Here is a 19,094-nt window from a genome sequence, read left to right as displayed (position 1 = left end):
TAACCTGGGAAGGCACATTAAGATGAAGGAAGAATTTCAACAGCCTAAGGGGAAGGGTAGAAGATGTCAAATTCTCCAAAAGGGGAAAATTAAGGCAAGACATAAAGAGTTCGAAAGATGAAGAAAGATGTAAGGTACCGCTGAGAAACAGAAAACCAAAGAATACAGTATTATTAAATTGCCAAAAAAGTCCAAAATATTAGTAGTGTGGTGGCTCCTGCCAATTGGTACCCAACAACTTCCGTTCTGAAAGCTATTAGGTTGTGTAGCAGACTCAGGAAATAAAGCAGATGATGTGTGCCTAAGACAACAGCATGTTAAGAGAGATTCTACTCAAAGACAGGAAGATTTCATCTGAAAAGAGGAAGTGACAATTGCAGATTAATAAGCCTGTTGTGGTAGGCCAAACATCCTTTGATTTAAAGAAAAGCTCTGAAAATAAGATTTTACATGCACCATTTTTGGTGAACAGTTGCCTCTACCATAAGATAACACAAGAGCAGTTAATAAACCAAATCAGAAAGAAGAAAAGGTGACTCTCTGAAATCATCTGAGCTTTGAAAGTCTCTTCTGGAGACTGGTGTGGAAAACGGGAAAAAACAAACAACAGCAAAAAGACTCAGCATAAAAAGCGGAGTAGCTGAACCATCTGAAGTTTATAGACACTATACCCTACCTCCAAAATTTGACTAAGCTGAGCAAGGAAAGCCAGCAATGGATGCAGCTAAATGAGCAAAAAGTGCAATCCGAATACTTCAGAGCATTCAGAAAAAGGACTGGGACAAAGAATATAACTTCCATAAAAGAAAAATGTAAGAAAATATCTTGTTTAAGCAGGTATAAAAGAAAGCAAGAATTATGACACTGATGTAATCAAAAGACAATCCCAGAGGATTTAAGATATTAAATACTTATTTGGCAGTCGACTGGGACACCTAGACAAAGCTGCCTGCTGATCATGTTGTTCAAACTAGACCAAAGTCATATAATAACAGTACTCAATCTGGATCTTCAGCAGCTGCACATGCATTTTTTCCCCTCATCTTGTTCCCAAAGTCAAACGAAGCTACTGCTACTACTCCATTTAACCAAAGGAAAAAATTAAGGTGGATAAATTAGGTAATTTGGCTAAAGCCATGCAAAAAAAACCCAGTTACATCTTGTGGGTAAGACCATGGCCAGACCATCTTTGTCTCACTTTGTACCAAAAGAAATCACCATTACTTCTGACATAGTTTATCATATATGTAATTTCCCCGTGCCTTTTAATACATGTTTGGAAAGATGCCAACAATTTAAATTTGGATCCCACACTGAAATGCATGAAAACATGCTTCTATAGAACATTTAGAAGTCAAAAATCTTTCCCCACTTTTTAAGCACTTCCATTCAGCACTCAGCTAGGTCTTTGCAGCTATAAACAACTTCAACTACATGCAAAAGAGGATGCTGCCTTTCATTTGCAAAACTTCACATGATGTGCTTCTGCCTTCTTTCTCACCAGCATTCCTTTGACTTCTTAGCACTGCCCTTGGCATGCTAAATGCTGAAAGACACTTGCTTAAAAAATAATGTTACTTTGTATTTGCTTTTACAAAGGCTTGTTTTTAAGCAATATGCATCTAAGTCTACGCAATTAGAAAACGCATGTAAGGAGGAATAAAGAAAGATGAAAACAAATAAAAAAGGTTATATCAAAAAGAGAGCTTTAAAAATGCACTTTTAGTAATCTAACATGTAATTAACAACACACATACAGAAATAAATACACAAATCACACTGTAACATTTTCTATACTGACTTAATTTCCAGTATGATGATATCTATTTACAGGGACCTCTTCAGCACAAGAAGGTGATGCTGTCTCAGCTGCAACCTCACCTTTGCAGACAGATCACAGTTCAAAAGTTCAGTTTGGCCTCTTTCCTGTAAGAAGCTGAACTGCAAAACTAAGTTTTTCCCGAAGTTCTATAGTTTTCTGTACTCCATTTACTATTTTCAGTTCTCTTTACAGAACAGCAAGTAGTTAAAATGAAGCGTGACCTTTTTACTCACTTTGAATCTGACCTAGAAATGCACAGCTGAAATTTAACAGACTGACCCTTCATCTAACCAAGGATAGGAGTGGTATGGCCGACTTGTTCTGCAGCAAGATCATCCCAACTGGTGCAAGAGCATCGAGTAAATCTCAAGACCTGGCGCTTGGTTTTAGAAGTGGAATTTAGTTCTCTGCTTTGCAAGATCCTGGGCTAATCTCAGCAGCCATCTGTATGGAGGGAGTGGAATCAGGGCATTTCCCCACCTCACAGCTGATATGAGGTTGTCCTCAAAACCATGAATCCATTATGGCTTGTGAGGAACCTGAGGCTAAATAAGTAGACATTTCAAAGTGACCCAGCTTTTGTTTCTATGTTTGGCAAGAAACCAGAGGAAGCACAATGCATCCTGAAGAACCAAGTACTTCTTTCTTTTTGCCAGTACTTATAAACTCTCTTAGTCTCATAGCAAGTTTACCTTTATATCAGATTTCCCAGTCTGATTTTACACAGTATACCAGTTTAATTTTATATCAGCTATCAAACAAGAGGTCATACTCCCAAACTTGCTCCACTTATGGGTGAATTCTCCACCAGACTTGGCTGCTTTTAACTGCATCCAAAAGACTTTTTTCATTCAAATTGTACACAATAGTCTCCCATCACCCCAAAACAAATGTTATTGCTTACTATTAGGAATAGTACTCAAACTTGTCAGGGCCAGATCATCAAGTGGAACGAATTATGCATATTCAATGGCATTAGAATGAACAAAATGTTATCAAAACAACTGTATTTTCCATCTAGGCATCAAGAAATAATCACAGCATTTCACATGCTGCTTGAACAGATGACTAAGTAGCAACAAGTGTTTAGGTATTCTTTACTGTAGAAAAGACACACGCATTGCAGAAACAAATTAAAATCAAAGTTGTAACAATTCCCATTTGGTAATCCACATCAAATCTAGCAAAATGCATTATTTTTGATTGTGAAGACTCTGATCTCGCTCTATACCATTTTCCTTTTGATGGGTTTCAAAAATAATACTCTGCAACTAGTGTCCAATGTTAGTACTAATAAATGGAGGCAACCACAAACACATCTTATTGTTAGTTGGCCCTGTTGTTACTTCCATATCTTAATGCCTGCCTTGGGAGGGCTAACTTCTGAAGCTAACTCCTTCAGGATATAGCTCATGAAGGATCAGTGACTTAGAGCATATTCTCAACTAGTGATGGGAAAAACCTTGGATTTCTGGCTGCCATCTCATCTTTGTTTCAGACAGCACCGGGAAACACTGCAAAGCAGAACTTATCATTGGGGACAAAGGATCAAAAGGGCTGAAATTAGAAAAGACAGTTTGGCTGCTTTCAGTTCAAGTGGAAGTATTATGAAAAAGTGTTTCGAATTATGTCACACAGGGCAAGTGTCACTGCAGTTAGTAAGAACTTACTGTGCCAGCAAATGTCAGGACAAATTACGCTGCAGGACAGGCAAGCTGTGTGTCACCCTCACTTCCAAAAGAGAAAGGCTTCCCCCCACTGCCAAGAAGTTGCTCAAATTTCCAAGTTAATTTAAATCAAACTGCTCTTATTCAAATCAAAACAGCACAGAGGGAGTATCATAGTGACATTATGGGCAATTCTTCAGAACCCTCCCCACCTGCATGGGTGAAGTGCTTTGATTCTCCACCACCTTAAAACACAATCACCTCAAGGCAACAGAGTTGGCTGCGTGCAGGTTCCTGAAGCCACTGCTTGCCATGCTGATGAAAAATGTCCCACTGTCCCCTGTGCATCTGGGTCTGTACCCATCTAATCTTTCTTGCCTCTTTGATCATATGCTCTTTGCAGAAAGGTGCATTTGCAATTTATGCTGGGCCCGGCATGGTACCCAGCACAACTGAGGTCTCATCAATGCCTGGTATCCCTCAGCACTACTAGTAAAAGTGAATAACAGGAACATCAAATTCAGTGCACCAGAAAGAAGACAGACAGAGCTAAGTCATAAGCAAAATCAATTTATTTTTATTCAGTTTTGAACTTTTCTAACACATGACTTCCCAGAAGTTCACAGGTGCTTTTTCTTCAGGCTTTCATTTAAAACTTAGGCTGCTGAAAAAAAATAACTGAAGCTTGCATAGCTTCTGTTAATATCAGGATATTGTGTTGGGTGTAAACCAGAGGGTAGTCTGTTCCTTCACTTCTTAAGCTTTGTTTGATGATTCAATCATTTTTCAGTCAAAAAAGAATAAACGCACCAAAAAAGCTATCAAGAATAATGCCCATAAATAAATGGCAACATAAAATTTCAGGGATTCAAGGTCTGGCTGTGATTTAAGCCACTATTACCTCCAGTTATTTACTCTATCCTACAGCTGCAGGCTATCATCCCAAATAGAAGAATCACTATAGTAGACCATCTCAAGCACTTTTAAGCCGAGAAGTGCACAGCATTGAAAGAGCAATGAAGTTTTAAGTGAAGACTGAGACTGTACATAGAAGTAGCTGGGTTGCAAGCTCACATTTCCACATGACAACCCCACAGGGAAGACAGCCTCTGGCAAACAAAAACTAACAAAGCAACTCTGAGGCTCTAACAACATTTTTGCTGTGAATAAGTGCCTATAAATCCAGTTAACTAAGACACTGCAGAACTCTGACCCCGTACATTTTTCTTAGCCACTAGCACCAGTTCTTTTCAGAAAAGACTCAATTTATGTGCAACTCTGTCTGTCATTGACTCATGTTCTGAATGGATGGACTTGAGCTATGTCTGTGTAAGCAGAATTTGCCTCCATGTATTCATTCTCCATCCCCAGAATGGCTGCTGCAAGAATGCAAATCCTATTTGGAAGGATTACATGCCAGGCAACAGCCAGAGGCCCTGTCCAAGGCCAAGCCCCCCCCCCAAGCCAAGAAGCACAAACTCGGAAGCTCCAATTCAGAAAAGGACATGATTAAAGCAGGCAAAGTGGCAACACAAAATGGTATTCTCATTTCACATATCCAGAACCAAAGCTGTCGTGCCTCTACCCTCAACCTTCCCACCATATCAGGAATTTGCACAAAAGCTGGGAATTTCAAAAAATGCAACTGTAAAGATGTTCAAACAAGAAAGCACAGACCAGGCCAGCACTTTTACTTGTGGAAGCTGGCAATAACCGGTGGCAATACAGATTCCAATGGAGCACTTGTGTGTAGGCACCAGGGGTCACACAAGCACCTGAAAGGGGAAATAAAACTATTTAGAGAAGTGTCTGCTATCTAGAACAGATCTTACAGGGGGTTTTATGGTCTATGTACATTCCTCTGCAACAACAATTATGGAAAATTACTGGAATGTCCCAAGTACTTGAGAGTATGAATGCATTTTTCCTTTTAAGTTGTATTTGCTATTGCTTATCTTTGCATTTTCTGAATACTTCCCACATTTCATTCCAAGTGAGTTTCTACAGTGTGCAGTGCCAGTGTTACATTTCCCACCTTAGGAAGAGGATCTCTTCAATATAGTTCTTGTGCAAAAGAACGGGCAGAGTGTATCTCATGCTTGCGACAATGGCAGACGGATAACACTGGACACTGGCAGCCAGTATTTCCATCCAGAATAGAAGCAGTGGCAGTGCACTGCCCCAGCACAGATGGTCCCTCATCCTTTAACACTGGCTGGCAAATGATGGATAAATGGAATGTCACACTGACTTCAGCCAGAAGTCCTCTCCAGGTTAGAGCAGGGAACAGCTAAGACCAGTTGTAACTGCCCCTTTTTGCAACTGCACAGCTGCCTGATTTGAGCTCCTGAGTAACACAGAGCTGGTGTTGTGGGTTTGCATTTGCTCTGTAGCAATCCCACGTTGATCAGAATTGTTAGAAGACAAAGAAGTCCTACATAGCCATCCCCCAGCCATCCAGAACTACATCATGTTGGAAATAAGAAATTTTACATTAAAATTCACTTGCTTCATGTCTTCCTCAAGTGTTTCTACCAGTTCCAAATAAGTTTTTGAAAGTCTGTGTTTTGTACATTCCCTGAAAACAACTCAGTAAAGGAAGCATTTAGAATAAGTGACAGTATACCCAAGCATCAGGAAAAAGATGCCAAGAAAATGTATCAAGCTCTCCACCACACTCAGAGCAATATGCAATTGATTTTTATAGGAATAGATAGAAAACAAGAAAAAATGCGGCAGTTTGGGTTGTTTGTTTTTAAACAAACCATACAACGATCCTGAAAGGGAAAGAACAATAAGACTATACAAAGAAAAGGCTTAACTTGCATCTCCAGTTAAGAGACATTTTCTCCTGACGAAGATCCTGCACTTAGTACTGGTTCCAAGTCTACTTTAATCTACAGCAATTAATAAGCACACAGAAAAGATGCCTTAGGGTAGCAGGGAGGTCTGCTAAAAATAGACAACCTGTAGAGCTATCTGGACTGATATTTTACATAATAAAACTTTGAATTTTGCAGGCCCTGGGGATCCACATTTGTCATTGACTTTTGAAAGTTGAGGCCTTTTGGGGTCTCACTATAGTCCAGTTACACATTAGCTATAGGCCACAGCTATTAGCAGTGAGCCACTAGACTAACCAAGCTTTGGAGAACATCTGACTGCCACCTTGGGCAGTGCCACAAAAGAGAGCTGCACTGCACTGAAGGGAACAAACCAGCAGAAAAATCCTTTTGTGTCTTACCTTGTAATGGGAAGAGCAGATGCTTTCAAACATATCTATATCCATACAGTCCATTGGTTCGGATCTTCCTGTAGTAGCAACTCTTCCAAGCTTTTTGTTTTCTTATTTTTAATCTGCCAGCTGGTGCAACCTGTAAATTTACAGAAGTGGGTGTATTATTCCAAGATGTTTATTCATCTCATTCTACAAGGCATTCAATTTAAATGTATATGGCTCTGTGCCACGTGGCTCATATTGCTCTCCAGAGCTTTCAGTGTAATGGATTACAGACCACAATGTTTCTGTAGGTTATTGATTTTGGGGAATGTAAGAAGACAACTCTTTAGGATCTCTTTGCAGACTTTCCAGAATATCACGTTTCATACATGTATATCTTCTAAATTTGAGAACATGCTCCTACCTTATGAAATTCAAACTTTACTGTACAAAAAAAGTGGCACAGCTTACATGTCTGAGTTGTCAATTTGTCAATTCATCTGTTAAAGGTTGGTTCTTGTGGAAAGGGACTAAATGACATTTAAATACTAGTTCTGGAGTAGGAATGCTACTGGTTTGAGAAACTGGAGGTTGACAGAATGGCCAAGATTTATGTTCAGCAATTAAGGTAGCAAAAAAGAAAAACACACCTTCCAAAAAAGTGACCGCCTATATGCAGGATCCACAAGCAGAACACATTTTGAAGGTGAATTTTACCAAAACATATTTTAGTTTCATGAAAGTTCAACTAAAGAACAGAATGCAATTGTCTGTTTACTGGCAGATCGGCAGTCCACGTTATTTTGGATCTGCTTTGCTGAGCTGTGTTCAACTTCTCAAAGCATTTGACTGTTTCATTACGAGATTTCATCAGAAACTCCTGGCTCCAGCCATCGCGGCACAGAAAATGGGATGCACAACATCTGCTGTTCCTGCATAAAAATCTACCCTCCTCTCTACATAAGCTGTTTACAGGTATTTTAAAGGTTAGTATAGCTTCGTGTATATATGGTTTGTAGTATACACATCTTATCTAGGGTGCTCTCTCCCTCCCTTTTTTTTTTTACCATGGAAAATTGAAAATTAACTCATTTAAGTCAGAATGCCTAAAAGCCATCAGCAAGAACATTTTATAGTGTATTAACCACTGGTAGCCTTACATCCTGGTGTAAATTCCCACCACAAAGGGTGGCACACAAGGCCACCCTGTCCCTGCATGGCAGAGCTGGCATGTCACACACTGATGGCACAAGTCACATCTGGTTTAATTGCCATTTAAACCTGAAACTCTCAATGAAGCCAGAAAAGGTCCTGGGAGATGTTTCAGGTGAACTGTGCCTCCTCCTCGATGCAGGCAGACCTCAGATCTGAAAGGTCACACACAATTACCCTAGAGTCCTTAGCTCTGAAGCTCTGAATAACAACCAATATTATGTAGGCTCCCCTCTTCTCCCTGACAACTTTCAGGACTTGATTTCAGTGAAGTACAAGATTTGTCCTTCAGAAGTATTGGCTAAAATGAGAGCCAGGACTTAACATGGAAAAAAACCATAACATTCATTCTTACAAATTAAGCATCAGAATGCAAACAGCTAGGAAAAAACATATTAAGAATGCCTGACTATGCAGATCATCTAAACATTTCCAGACCATATTTTTATTCAATCCATGGCTTGGGACCTCTAATCGGGACAAAACTTCCCTCTTTGAGACAGTGGAGCATGTAGAGACTGGCATGGGGAGTCAGCTCGTATAGTGATTCTGCCGTATATTGCAATCATCATATCATGCTTGTGTTGTGATTTCGGCATAATGCTGTATTACTCTTCCAAATCAAAATCCAACAACGTCAAATATCTTCAAGTAAGTATATCTGGTATTAAAACATTAAACCCTCCTGTCATCTCAGACCTGTTGGATAGACCAGAGCCTGTAGGTCAGGACAGGACAGCCACCAAGTCTTCTTGGCGTTACATGGCCAACCATGGGCCGCCTACAAGGTCACACAGGAAGAGGCGATTGACTCCACGCCTCAAGACTGCCTCTGATAAAAAAGAAAGAAGGGTAATTGTAGCAGGCAATTCCCTTCTGAGAGGGACACAGGGCCCGATATGCAGAGCTGACCCTCATCATTGGGAAGTTTGTAGCCCACCTGGAGCCCGGATCAGGGACATCACCAGGGCGCTCCCCAACCTGGTGCACCCAACGGACTACTACCCCCTACTGATCTCCCAGACAGATGGGGAGGAAGCTGCATCCCGTAGTCTGAGGGGAATGAAGAGAGATTTCAGGGCCTTGGGACGAATGGTGAAAGAGTCTGGGGCTCAAGTTATATTTTCTTCCCTCTTTCCATTTTTGGGTGATGATGTGGGATGGAATAGAAAAATTAAGTCCGTAAATGATTGGCTTCAGGACTGGTGCTACAGGCAGGGCTTTGGGTTCCTTGATAACGGCTGGTTTTATAAGACACCAGTCCGGTCAGTGATACATGGGAAAGGTTTATCCCACAGCGGTAAAAGGATGCTGGGGCAGGAATTAGCAGGGCTCATTTGGAGGGCTTTAAACTAGATTCGAAGGGGGATGGGGTTGTAGCTGGGCTTGCATCAGTGGGGCAGCATGCTGGAATCGATAAAGACCGGGAGGCTCGCCATACCCTTAGGGTGAAATCGGTGTATTCGGCTCGCTCCCTGAAATGCCTGTACACCAATGTGCGCAGCATGGGGAATAAGCAGGAGGAGTTAGAAACCTGCGTTCGGTCAGGAGATTATGATCTGGTGGCATTAACAGAGACATGGTGGGACAGCTCACATGACTGGAATGTGGTCATGGATGGCTATGACCTTTTCAGGAAAGACAGGCCAGCCAAGCGTGGTGGTGGAGTTGCTCTTTCTGTGAGAGAGCAACTACAATGTATAGAGTACTGTCCAGGTGCGGTTGAGGAGTGAGTTGAGAGTCTGTGGGTGAGAATTAAGGGGCAGGCTGGCAGGGGTGACACTGTCGTGGGAGTCTATTACAGGCCACCAGATCAGGGTGAGGAAGCTGACGAGGCCTTCTACGGGCAGCTGAGCGTGGCCTCACAGTCACAGGCTCTGGTTGTTATGGGGGATTTTAACTACCCTGATGTTTGCTGGAAGGACTACTCAGCCAGTCAGCCTCAGTCTAGGAGGTTCCTCCAGTGCATTGACGATAACTTTCTGATGCAAATGGTGGAAGAGCCGACTAGGAGAGGTGCGCTGCTGGATCTCGTCCTCACTAACAGGGAGGGTCTGGTTGAAGCAGTAAAGGTTGAGGGCTGCCTTGGTTGCAGCGACCATGAGATGGTGGAGTTCAGGATCTCATGTGGCGGGAGCAGAATACCAAGCAGAATCGCAACCCTGGATTTCAGCAGGGCCAACTTTGGCCTGTTCAAACAATTGCTGGGGGAAATCCCGTGGGCAAGGCTGCTTGAAGGTAAAGGGGCCCAAGATAGTTGGTTAACATTCAGGAACTGCTTCTACCAAGCTCAAGATCAGAGCATCCCGACACGCAGGAAGTCAAGGAAGGGAGCCAGGAGACCTGCGTGGTTAAACAGGGAACTGCTGGGCAAACTCAAGGAGAAGAGGAGAGTTTACAAATCAGCGAAGGAGGGGCTGCCCACTTGGGAAGAATATAAGGCTGTTGCTAAAGGATGTAGGGAGGTAACTAGGAAAGCTAACGCCTCCTTAGAATTAAACCTGGCAGGAGGGGTCAAGGACAACAGAAAGAGCTTCTTCAAATACATGGCAGATAAAACTAACACCAGAGGCAATGTAGGCCCACTGATGAACGACGTGGGTGCCCTGGTGACAGAAGATACAGAGAAGGCAGAATTACTGAATGCCGCCTTTGTCTCTGTCTACTCTGCCGGAGGCTGTCCTGAGGAGCCCCGTACCCCTGAGGCCCCAGAGGAAGGCAAGGCAATGGAGGAGTTTGCCTTAGTTGATGAGGACTGGGTTAGGGACCAGTTAAGCAATCTGGACATCCATAAATCCATGGGTCCAGACGGGATGCACCCGCAGGTGCTGAGGGAGCTGGCTGAAGTAATTGCTGGACCACTCTCTATCATCTTTGCCAAGTCTTGGGAAACGGGAGAGATGCCTGAGGACTGGAGAAAAGCAAATGTCACTCCAGTCTTCAAAAAGGGCAAGAAGGAGGACCCGGGCAACTATAGACCGGTCAGCCTCACCTCCATCCCTGGCAAAGTGATGGAACACCTTATCCTTGGTGCCATCTTAAGACATATCAAGGATAAGAGGGTCATCAGGGGCAGTCAGCATGGCTTCACCAAGGGGAAGTCATGCTTGACCAACCTCATAGCCTTTTATGAAGACATAACAAGGTGGATTGCTGAAGGCAGAGCGGTGGATGTGGTCTACCTTGACTTCACCAAAGCATTTGACACCATCTCCCACAGCATCCTCACAGCTAAACTGAAGAAGTGCAGACTGGACGATTGGGTAGTGAGGTGGACCGTGACCTGGCTGAAGGAAAGAAGCCAGAGAGTCGTGGTCAATGGGGCAGAGTCTGGTTGGAGGCCTGTAACTAGTGGAGTCCCTCAAGGGTCGGTACTGGGACCAGTATTATTCAATATATTCATCAACAACATGGATGAGGGAATTGAGTGTACTATCAGCAAGTTTGCTGATGACACAAAGCTGGGAGGAGTGGCTGACACGCCAGAAGGCTGTGCTGCCATCCAGCAAGATCTGGACAGGCTAGAGAGTTGGGCGGGGAAAAATTTAATGAAATATAACAAGGGCAAATGTAGAGTCTTACATCTGGGCAGGAACAACCCCAGGTTCCAGTATAGGTTGGGGAATGACCTATTAGAGAGCAGTGTAGGGGAAAGGGACCTGGGAGTCCTGGTGGAGAGCAGGATGACCATGAGCCAGCATCATGCCCTTGCAGCCAAGAAGGCCAATGGCATCCTGGGGTGTATTAGAAGGGGGGTGGTTAGTAGGTCGAGAGAGGTTCTCCTTCCCCTCTACTCTGCCCTAGTGAGTCCTCATCTGGAATATTGTGTCCAGTTCTGGGCCCCTCAGTTCAAGAAGGATAGGGAACTGCTGGAGAGAGTCCAGCGCAGGGCCACAAAGATGATGAAGGGAGTGGAGCATCTCCCTTATGAGGAAAGGCTGAGGGAGCTGGGTCTCTTTAGCTTGGAAAATAAGAGACTGAGGGGTGACCTCATCAATGTTTATAAATATATAAAGGGTGGGTGTCACGAGGATGGAGCCAGGCTCTTCTCGGTGACAACCAACAGGAAGACAAGGGGTAATGGGTTCAAGCTGGAACACAAGAGGTTCCACTTAAATTTGAGAAGAAACTTCTTCTCAGTCAGGGTGACGGAACACTGGAACAGGCTGCCCAGGGAGGTTGTGGAGTCTTCTTCTCTGGAGACATTCAAAACCCACCTGGACGCCTTCCTGTGTAACCTCACCTAGGTGTTCCTGCTCTGGCAGGGGGATTGGACTAGATGATCTTTTGAGGTCCCTTCCAAGCCCTAACTTTCTGTGAGTCTGTGATCTCAATGAGAAGCTGATCAATCTCCTTGTCCCTGTAGCAACAAGGAGATCTGAAGCAAGCAAGGTCCAGACAGAAACGAGTAGCTGCTGGTCTTGGGATGGCGAGCCAAGAAGGCACTTCACTGAACTGTGGAGTAGATCACTTGACTTGGCAGGACAAGGCAGCAGGTTAAGAAAAGGGACATCTGGGACACTGTCTTTGGCATGTGCCTGGATGTAGGTAAAGAGAACTCTGATGGCGTGTGACTCCCACAACATTACCGAAGAACTGACTACAGTTCAGTGCAAAAATTGGCTGTCATGTGCCAAATTCCTATAGAATAAGGACTCTGTGTACGCAATCGTGTCAATTATGCGACTGCAGGGGTAGATACGAGGTGGTATGCATTGGAGAACAAAGAGAAATAAGCCAACAGCAGTAGGCAAGATAGAGAGTGAGAATATACCTAAAACTGTTTTTCTTGGTTGATCACTAAGATTAATTACCCTGACGATACACAGGCTCTGTTCAAATGCTGATAGAAATAGAAGAAGAGATTCCCTTGAATCTACCATTATAAATAGAATGCTACAACATTATTTTGCACTCAGACCTTGGATGTATTCTATTTCCAGTAATTTCTCTATAATACTGTTATTATTTTACAGTGTTTTCTTACATAATGATAGACATTACATGAACTACAGGAAGTGCAGGTTAACTAACAAAACTCCTGGAGTGTGTGTGTTCGAGTGTCTGGTTACATGATACACCTTTATTTACTTGGAAACTAAAGCATTTGAGAGATAAAATAGATCTTGATTGGCTGCTGCCCTGATTTCAGTCACACTGTGGATCTGCGTAGGTATAACAAAATAAAGCTGAGCAAAGGAACATTATCAATACGTAAAGTGATTGCACTGCTTTCAGATCCACTTACAGATGTTACCTTTATCTCTTAAAATCTTACCACGTGAAAAGCTGATCTTTGCTCTTCTGTCTGTGCTTATGCACAGAGGCTGCTCTACCTGCACCTCTGATCTCAGGTTGCAGAACATGCTATAAGCCATTGCTTTAACAGGTTGGCACAGATCACATGGATCACACTTTTGAAGTCTTTGAGTACGAACACCATTAATCAAGCAAAATCATTATTGTATGAGTCTTGAGTGACTTTTAGTCTTCTGAAAGAAAAAAACCACAACAGGCAAGGTGCACAAAGGGCAGACAGGTACTGCTCCATTGATTTCGATTAACCTATTTACAGTGGATGTGGATCTGGACCAACGATAAGGACAAAGCTGCAACTATTTCTCAGATATGAAAAACTCCCAATACACCTGCGTTATTTCCAAACATTAAGGAGTTATATGCTCAAATGAACATACATACAGGTATTATGAAGCTCCATAATCAATCTTATTGTACAATCCCAATTTTAAGACCATCACAAAGGACTCTTAAATGTAGTCCTACATCATCTATCCTAGAGGACTACTGCTGGATTACAATCTGAATGCCAGTGATCCTTTAAGTGACCCCAGAAGGCTTCTTTGACCGCCAATTCCCCCATGTCTTCCACAAGTAATATATTGTACTAGTGTCTTGTCATAAAACTACATTTTCTCCTTGGAGGCATCGTGGTGCTTTACTTAGAAGCCCTTCCTGGAAAAGTCTGCCTTAACAGACAGAGCTTACTACAGCAACATGAGCTGCCCAACTGAACTTCCTATTAAATCATTCCAAAATTGCCAGAATTATGCCATTACAAAGACCCTTGAAAAGGAAAGTGTCCTGGTTACCCTGGAAGTGTAGGTACCCAGCTCAGAACAAAACTCATGCATCCTTTTTGACTCATACTAACACCCTTGTTTATAGTTGCAGGATACATTAAATCCTGTTTAAATTACCAAGCATAGGAGCACCTGTGGATTGATATTCAAGACCCCAGTCTTTCCTAACACCATTATAAATGAGGGTGAAGCAAACCAGCCTGCTGCAACCAGCATACTGGTTCCAGTTGCCTGCATTCCTCTACACACTCCCACCCTTTCTCCTACCCTTCTCTTTGGCATTTGCTCTTCTTCCCAGCTTCTCATTTACTCCTCCCTCTCCTTTTGTACCATTAGAGACTGGAAGCTAACTGGCTGGGAAAACAGCTTAGCAGAGAGAGACCTGGAAGCTCTGGTACACCATAAGCCAGAAACTTGCCTTTGTGACAAAGAAGAGAGAGTAAAGAAGAGGGAACCAGACTCATCTTGGGGTACCCAGTGAAAGAACAAGAGGCAACAGACACAAACTGAAACACGGACAATTCCATTTAAACATAAGAATTCTCACAGTGAGGGTGATCCAATACAGGTACAGGTCACCCAGAGATGCTGTGGAGCCTTCATCCCTGGAGACTGGAGGTATCCAAAACCTATCTGGACACAGCTCCATGCAGCCTGCTCTAGATGACCCTGCTTCGAGCAGAGAGTTGGACCAGACAAACTCCAGAGGTCCCTGCAACCTCAGACATTCTGTGAGCCTGTAAATGAAACCCTGTTCCACTTTTTTTTTTTTTAATTTGAAAAAGTATGTTACTGACATGACTAACTTGAAAACCTGATCCTGAGCAGTGGGACAAGAATTTCACTTGAGTTCTCCACACTTTACAAACAGAATGGACTGATGAAACAATGAATTTGAAAATTAAACTAGATGGTAGAGATGCTCCTCACTCTAAGAATCACACAACTCCTTTTGTGCTTTTCTCAGAAGAAAAAGCTCCACTGGTCACTGCTGCTTGCAGTAAGATCATCAGCTCTGCTTGTAGCGTTGTCCACTTGTGGCATTATGTTTATGTCTTGCCCTTAATTTCATGCTCCCAAATGGAGATTGCCAAAGCAATTTTAGTTAGCAAATTTCTTCCTCAGCATCACAGCACATTGGATAAAACCTGTTTTCTTATGCATAGGCAATGACAAGAGAGCATAGAGAATTCACCCCCATAATAAAGAACAAGATGGACCCTTACCAGAGGGTCCAGAGAGCTTTGTAAAAGAAAACCTCTAAGTGTGGCAGCTGATACACTTCTTTCAGGGAATGCTATCAGCACACCAAAGGTCACAATGAGTGCTTTAATGATGGATTACGTATATTCTTATCAGTGGCAAGGACTACCCAGCATCAAGCAGAGGTGCATCATGTTCTTACCCAAAGAGGTGGCAAAGTGTTCTGTATAATCCAGTTCCTCAGTGAGACAGAAGACATGGGTCATTCTTTCCCATACCCATCACTCTTTATTGCAACAGTTACCATACTCCTGTCATTAATGATCGAAAGGTAACACCTCTAACCTCAACATTCTGAGTTCTAGTACATCAAACTCAAGTTCAAAAAGCCTCATTTACAACAGCCTATGAAGCAGGTCCAAAACAACGACCTGGTCTCACTCCTATTTCTTTTTGAGAATAACTCAGTCTTCAGTCAGACAAGAGCATCAACTATGAAGCTTTCTTTTTGTGGATGTTAAGCTAGAAACTTAACAGCAACTTTCATTTTTCCTATGTTGCCTATTTACTGTGGCTGGAACATGACTCCAGCGGAGTTATTTGCAGTTACCCCACAGTAAGTGTGCTGTCTAATGGTTTCCTTGGAATAATTCAGGGAATGACAATATAATTTTTTGTTCACTTTAATTTCTATTGATTTTAAGTTAACTGTCTTCAATATCACAGTCATATATTTGCACCCTATCACTCAAATGAGATCTGTTGCAAACACCACATTGTCTTTGGTTGTGCTCTACCACATGGCTGAGCTTTGGATGCAAAAACTTAGTATTTATTAATAAATCTGTTGGTTATTAGTTCATTTAGCCGTTTAGTAAATACAGTCGGGCATACCAGTTCATATATTCCACAAACATGGATGTCATGCAACAATTCAGTGAAAATTTTTACACAAATCCATTAACTCTGACCGGAATAAACAATTTGCAAGTACATACACTAGACTTTATGTGTACATTAATGGCTCATATTTACTTGGCAATTGATTAATCCAGTTTACAGCACGACCAAAACCTCTGGTCTAGCTATAATCCTCAGAGAAGAATTTGTTTACCTGCGATGAGCTAGACTGGAGTATGAGTTGGTTGGGCTTTGTTGATGCAACTGAGGTCTGTTGCATGCCCACTGATGGATTCGGCTTAGCTAAACTCTTGCTCTGGGCAGCTGCAGGCTGTGAAGAAATGCAACCAGAGCTGATTCAGCTTGTCCGTTACAGCAAAACTCAGCCCTGGCAAGACCTCCAAGGGAAGGCAACACCAGAGCAGATGCTACAGCACAAGCACTTAGGAATATTGCCTCTTGTTGCCAGGAGAGGAAAGATCATCCAGTGTTTTCAAACTTTTTAAGGCAGTCAGTGTCAATATAAAAAAATGTCTTTAATGTGTGCACATTATTGCAGCTATTTTAGTGTTATATTGGCACATAAGCATTATTAGCAGAAATAAAAGGCTTTGTCAATAATAAGCTTGAGTTTTGTTTTATTCTGCGTTATGTTATTGTAACTGCAGACCCTGTGTACGATCACATAATTGCATCTCTACCATTGTAACACTTGTAATTGCCTTCCCTCTTTCTTTAATCTCTCCAGCGGAAAGACTAAAGTTCAAGCTATTCCATATCTGGCATTAATCTACAGAACATCAGTTTACAAGGATAAAGTAAATTCCATCAGGCCTAATAGGATTAAAGCTTTTTCTGCAGTTTTCAAATCCTCAGAAGTAATAAACATTTTTTAAAGGAATAGGTGGTCTTCACACGGTTGATTAGCATGGCCTACTACAATCAGAATAGCTGGTAAGAAATTAACCATAATAACATCACTGCATCTGCAAAGGTTACTTTATGATTAGGACCTACAGTAAGTCTGCTACATAAACTAGAGGAGAATAGGTCACTCTGGGACAACAGCATAGTATGCAATAACCAGTTGTCTGCATGTGTAGATTTAGGTCTAATTAATATAGCTTTAAAGTAAAGTCACTAGAATATTTTCAGGTACAAGTAGTGTCACTGTTACTACACTGTTATCTATTCTTGCACCTTATCTGGTTAAAATCACTCTGCAAATGTAAGAGTCAGAACTTAATATAGATTTGAACAGTTGCATCTGGTTTCCAGAGGTACTGCTGCAAAGCATTAGGAGAAAATTATTGCTTTTCTAAAAAAAATTTGCTTTTGACTTGCATTCCTTAATCCATATTTTGGACTCCCCCCACCCAAAAAAGCCAGCTATAAAATGACAGCATCGTTCATCAGAAGCACATTCTGACTGCTGATTTACCTCCCGAGGCACTCAAAGGGTCATTTTTAAACATTAAATTGTCAATAGGATAAAGAGGGACTGATCCTACTTGCTTTAATTAGAGGCTTTTTCCACAGAATCCTCTTCATATAAAGGACTCCCTCCATAGACCTTGAATGCCTGACTGCCTTCTGCAGTTGAGAGAGGTGGATTTTCTTAGATTATGCATTTTGTAGTTTTGCTGCACAAGCACAGCCATTTATTCACAGCATAGTTCAGTTTCCTTCCCAATTTTTCCTGCAGAAGTCAGTCAAATCCTTAATTACTTATCTATAGCTGGTTTATAAGCTCTAACCCATCTATTCAGTCTATGCTTTAAAATATTTCCCTGAAACAGTCATCCAGCCCCTCGTACTATTTCAGAGAAATATATGAAGACTATCTCCCGTAAACTGCCTAGATAAAAGATACTGCCTATCACAGTACAACAGGCTTTTTTTCAATTGGCTGTGCTTCAAGATCTGTTTAAAAAAAGGATGCCGTCTTTCACACTGTGTTCTGCTTTAAATACAATATGCAAGCCACAAGCTCCCAGCTCTTTACGATATGGACCACTCTTGTGCCTTCGGTGGTATATTACCAACAGGCATCTCAGCAAACATACGCTCAACTGGTCCTGACAAGGACCTTGTTGGTCCTGCTTAAAAAACCAGAATGCATATATATATACACACACATATGTATATATGTGTATATATATGTGTGTGTGTATATACATCTCTTGCTTTCTACAAGAGATACGATGCTTTTCATGCAATGGTAGATATTAATGTCACCTTCCCTCGCAGCTCCCACCCATTCAAAAAGAGTGGAAATAATCCATACGCGCTTTTCACTACGTGCCTACCCCAGAAACTGCTTATTCACACATAACCGAGCCCACCAAGATGCAGGAGGACAGTTACAACGCGAGGCTTTTTAAACTGCCAGCTCAAACCACTCAGCAGCTGCCGCTTCACATCATATTTCATAAAATAAGATGAAAACCGATAAGCAAACACATCTCAGAAGCAGAGCCCCATCCTCCCCCCGCCACCACCCCTTACTCCAAGGCTTGTGCTGCCGAACCCAACTCAACCCAACCCCACAGCACCCACCCGGCCCCGGGAAGAAGGAGCCGGCGGCTGCCGCTGCCTGTCTTACCTCCGCCGCGGTGCCGGCTCCCCCCGCGCTGCGGAGCGGAGCGAGCGGCGCTGCTGCCGGGCGGGCACCGCCGCACGCTGCTGCTGCGCCCCCGGCGGCGCGGGCGGGGCTCCCGCCGGCCCGGCCTCCCCGGGAAGGGGCTCCGGCTGCGGCAGCGAGAGGGGAGCAGGGGAGGGAGAGAAGGAGGGAGGCGGCAGCGGTGGCCCCGCTGCGGAGCAGGGGCGGGCGAAGCGCGGGCAGCGAATGTTAAATGAGGAGCCGGTGTTGCGGCAGCGAGGGTTTTTTTGGATTAGCGATAATTGCGCCGAAAGGGGAAGTCCGGTATTTAGAGGCGGGGTGGGGGGGAGGGCAGGGTAGGGCAGGG

General features: G+C 42.9%; 1 protein-coding gene across 3 annotated transcripts in view; it reads right to left on the bottom strand.

Moving 5' to 3' along the window:
• TMEM108 (transmembrane protein 108) overlaps positions 1-18,796 on the bottom strand; it is a 173,203-nt gene extending 154,407 nt beyond the window's left edge. Inside the window, exons 1-2 of one of the 3 annotated variants that reach the window (XM_065629322.1) lie at positions 18,731-18,796; positions 6,734-6,863 (exon numbers count right to left, since the gene is read on the bottom strand). The gene's annotated coding sequence lies outside the window, so the exon portion shown is untranslated. The other 2 variants (XM_065629323.1, XM_065629325.1) reach the window with 2 other exon arrangements.
• Between the last annotated feature and the right edge of the window lie 298 nt (positions 18,797-19,094).

The sequence above is a fragment of the Caloenas nicobarica genome, chromosome 2 (assembly GCF_036013445.1).
Source record: "Caloenas nicobarica isolate bCalNic1 chromosome 2, bCalNic1.hap1, whole genome shotgun sequence".
NCBI lineage: Eukaryota > Metazoa > Chordata > Aves > Columbiformes > Columbidae > Caloenas > Caloenas nicobarica.
This window is presented reverse-complemented; position numbering and strand designations above follow the sequence as displayed.